Source organism: Limanda limanda, chromosome 3, assembly GCF_963576545.1.
Source record: "Limanda limanda chromosome 3, fLimLim1.1, whole genome shotgun sequence".
In the NCBI taxonomy this organism is placed as follows: domain Eukaryota; kingdom Metazoa; phylum Chordata; class Actinopteri; order Pleuronectiformes; family Pleuronectidae; genus Limanda; species Limanda limanda.
The window spans coordinates 2,815,119-2,819,785 of record NC_083638.1 but is presented as its reverse complement, the minus strand read 5'-3'; the positions used below and the strand labels follow the sequence as shown (position 1 = coordinate 2,819,785).

General features: G+C 40.6%; 1 pseudogene; it reads right to left on the bottom strand.

Annotated features, from left to right (window-relative positions):
* Positions 1 to 2,171: 2,171 nt before the first annotated feature.
* LOC132998088 (nuclear receptor ROR-alpha A-like) overlaps positions 2,172 to 4,667 on the bottom strand; it is a 16,823-nt pseudogene continuing 14,327 nt past the window's right edge.

Below are 4,667 nucleotides of genomic sequence, written 5' to 3'. Positions count from 1 at the left end.
CGTCAAACCAATGAGGTGACGCAGAGGAAAGTGTGTGATCATGTGATCATGTGACAGTTCGCCAACAACACACTGGATCTAAAGGAAATCGTATAAATTAGAATCTGCATCGTCATGCTCTATTTTCAAACTGTACACAATAAAGATGAAATACAACATTTACATTATTGCTTGACTTGTCATGGCTGAAGTTTTTTTTCCAGAGTGTATTTTTATACTTTGGACGTGCAGCGCTGTGTGAGGGAGAATCTAAAATGAAATATAATGTAACCAGTCAATAAAATACCCAAAGAACTTTTACAACCAATAACTGGAACAATAGAGGAATATTACAGATTCATTTAAATCTGTAATATTCCTATAACATTTAAGGTTTTATCACTTATCGTGGTTGACGTTTCTCAGATTGAAAACAGATGTTTGTGGTCGATGTGTGATTTGTTGTTTCATGTGTCTGCATAGTAGAGTCGGACATTAGCTGCATAGCAAACACAAAAATTAGGGGAACATCCGACAATTAAGAGACAGTTTAACCAAAAGTTGACAAAAGTTGGTGAGTAAAGAAATACTTGGATGCTGAACGTGTCTGATAGATTTGTAAAGTTACAGCTGCTGATGTAAATTCACTGGAAGTCTGTGTTCTGACGGTGCTGCAGCACCACCTACTGGCAATAGCCTGTAACTGCAAAACCTTTTAATAACCAGATCATTGAACTTAACTTTCATTTGATTTTCCAGAAACATTTTAAGCCTCACATTTTGATTTCTTTTCAGAGAAGTTTCTATCTTACATAATCTTTTCATATTTCTCATCTCTATGATCATGTGGTTCAGTTATAAGATATAATTGAGAGGCTGCACATTCCTTCTGTAACACACGCGACGGACAGATCTTCTGATATTTCTTCTCGTACACGACAGAGACTCAAATTATGAATTTATTCCTGAACAATCTGTTGTGTTCAGAAACCTTTTTTTTTAATATATATATATTAAAGATTCACATCTTCAGGTGGAACCAGTGACTGAGATCGTTACTGTTTGAAAGTTTTCACTGGATTTAGGAAATAAAAAAATAAACCCACTCTTGTCCTCTAATATTTAGTTTCATTAAATGTGAGCTGTGTGTTAATGATTACAAATTTCAAGCTAATGATTGATTTAAAAATAAATTGTAATTCAGAAGAATTTGAAACAGATGAGATTCAGATTTGCTGCAACTGAGGAATAAGAAATCCTGCACTTCTAGGTAATAACCACCAGATGGTGCTACAGGCTACGTGCTCAGTGTGTCTGCTGGATGATGAAGACAAAAACAATATTCAGATCATATCCTTGTCATGTTTAGGACTCTGAATTCTCAGGAACTCAGAGAAGGAACCTTCTTCTTCTATGTCCACAAAAGTGAGGAAATGTAAATGTAATGATGAATGCAGCCAATCAATGATCAGGTGATGTGAACCAGAGTCCTGAACCCACTCAGCTCCTGTTTCCTGCTCTTATCTACGAGTCCCGACCTGTCACCTGTGAATTTATATGAATATCATCTGAGTCGCAGGTCACATGTCAGTGAGCAGGACTCACATGAACGTGACTGTGTTAGTGAAGCACCTGTTTGAACCTGAGTGATGCATCAGTTCAACAAACATTACAAAATACTGACTTCAAACCTTTTTCTGTTTTTTAAGGGGTGACGTCATTTCAGTTTCTCTCTTCTACACAAACTGAACCTCAGAGAACTTTATTTTAACTTCCACTCGACACTTTGAAGATTTGATGTTTTAACCGGTCCGACAGTTAAATGGACGGATTCTGATTCTCTGTCGTTTGACGGGTTTTCCAACATTCGCCCTCGATCACAGTTTGTCCACGAGCTAGCTCATTAGCCACGTTAGCTCACCAGTGGTTTCTCGAGGATATGTGAATGAAATCATCGTGTCGTAAGAAGAAGTTCTGAGGTTTCGACGAGCTGGTGACGGGAAAAACAAACCCAGTTTCAGTGTGAAACCTGAATTTTCAGTGTCAGAGCTGAAATTGGTTCGATCCTCAATGTAGGCGTGGCCAAATCGCCTGACTCCTCCCTGCGTCCGACCCCAAGGCCGGGAGAGGAGACAAGTTCAGGTCTCTTCTCTCTCAAAGCCTCATCTGTCCAGGAAAAGTGCAGCAGAGTCCACACGTCCTCCATCACTGTTCAAACCGGCGCCTGAGTCCAGCCGCTCGCCACCGGTCGGCTCTGTGGAGCGTGACATCACCGCTCAGTCGTCGGCGTGAGGCGTGACTTCCAGGTCGGCACCGAACAGCTCCTTGTAAAGAGGAGGGAAGTGCGTCTGGACCACGTCGGGGTAAACGGTCCTGAACGCCGTCAGCTTCTCTGAGTGACGACTGCACAGAGAACGCAGCGCCGCCACTTTACATCTGAGCTGAGGACAGGAAGTGACATCACGGTTAGTTCAGTCTGTCTCGTTACTGTGGCAACAACGAGAAGAGTTCACTGTGTAATCTATTTCATCTCAGAATGTAATCTACTACATCTCAGGGATTGTTTGGCTGAGCTTGAGTGTGTTGTGTTGTAGTTCACAACTTCTCCACAGAGCGGCAGCGTGGAGCTATTTGAGATTCTGAGTTTCCAAGTTCCATAAATGATGAAAAAAAAGTTTCTAACAACAAACTGATCAATGTTGAGGAACAATTCATGTAAATGATGCTGCTGAAACCTGTGTAGTGGGTGTGTGTTAATGTGTGTGTAAATGTGTTTGTGTATTAATGCGTGTGTGTATTAATGTGTGTTTTAATGTGTGTACCTTGTTCATAACTGCATCTCCTCTGTGGTTCTTCTGCAGGACGTGTTGCAGAGCAAGTTCAGTTTTCTGCTGCAGCTTCTCCACCTGCAGCTTCTCCTGCAGCCAAGAGCGGTCTGCGCACACACACACAGACACACACAGACACACACACACACACACACACACACACAAACAGCTGTGAGGCGGCTGCAGATAATGATAAACTGACTGAAGAGAAACAAGTGAAGAGACGAACCTGCCGAGAGCAGAACGAACGCTGAGAAGAGAGCGAGCTCGTCCTCCATCAGGTGCAGAGAACACAAGCTCTTAGCAAAGTCAAACACCGACGTGATCAAATCATCACAACCTGGAGACACACACAAACACACACAAACACACACAAACACTGGTGACAAGTTTGTTTGCAGCCACAGAAAGAAACAAAACTTTGAATCTTTCGGGAAAAAACTAACTTCTGAGTTACTGAAGAAATTAAAGTAAAGCATCAGAAACCTCATAAACATAAGGCGACAAAGATATATCATAGTAAATCATATTAATATTAGAGCGCTGTAATAAAATTATATTTTAAGGCAGAACATTTGTGAAGTATAGTAAATAAAAGTCCTGTTTGAGTAAGTCAGTAAAGTAATTAAAAGTCGTAGAAATATCAGAATATAGGAAGTGACAGAGAAGTGATTGTACTGTCACATGAACCAGTGGAGTAACTGGGTTTGCTGGAGTATAACCTTCGTCTGTTAGAACCTTCTCCTCTCACCTAGCGCTCGGAAGACGTCCGGTCCTGCAAATTTCCCATCAAAGTAAACGGTGTTGTTCTGCGAGTCGAACACTCGACACATCCGGACGAGGACGACCTCCAGAGATCCTGAAGAGACAGAACTTGATGATTAATAATGAGTAAACGCTGATGGTTATTTAATGACTCGCTGCTCAGACCTGGATCGATCAGTCTTCACTAATTAAAGCACATTTGATCTTAAAAAGAGATTATTTTCACGTATGAAGTGAAATATTTGTCTAAAAAAAAAAAAGGGAATGATGAGGTTTGTAAAAACATCCACAAATGTAGCTCGGACGGCTGCCTCTACTTCATCAAGATACATGAATTATTCTCTGGAAAATCTGTGAAAATGTCTAGAAAAATCTCAAAAAAGTTGAAGGATGATGCAGAAGCACACAAACATTACACATCATCAACATCTTCATCACAACCACACTTCCTATACGGAGCTAAAATTCTGCCAAAACTTAACAATTCTCGTGGTAAATATGACTCATAATTCATTACAATTGTATTTTCGTGTTTGTAAAGATTTCGTTTTCTCTTTTCAGGCCCGTCTGACACTTGTCTTTATAAACTCGATTCCCGGTGCCTGTAAATTGGCTCACAGCGCCACCTGCTGGAAAAATCTGGGCAAAAGTCACTTGATATTTTGTGAGTAGTAGTTGCGTAATATATATTTTTGTCTTAATGGAAATATTTTTTTTGTACTTGTAGTAATTATACATTTTCTGTACAAGCAAGATTCGTTTTTTTACTACTTAGTACTAATATGAAATGTGGAACGCTATTTGTTTTTGAAGGATCATTTATTAGTGTTTTGTATTTGCAAATTATTTTATCATTTGTAATGTCTCTTCAGTGCGTCTGATGCCTCTAACCATATGTCTGATCATGTAAAGAAGCGACCGATGTTCAAGTGACTCTCACCAGCTTTCAGCAGCACGATCTGATCATTCTGGCAGAGATCCATGAAGCCGTCGATGCGTTTGGCGAACTCCACCACGTACTGGATCGCCTCGGTGATCTTCACGGCGCAGAGCTGCCACATCACCTCCCGCGGCTGCACACGACAGTAGAGGAGA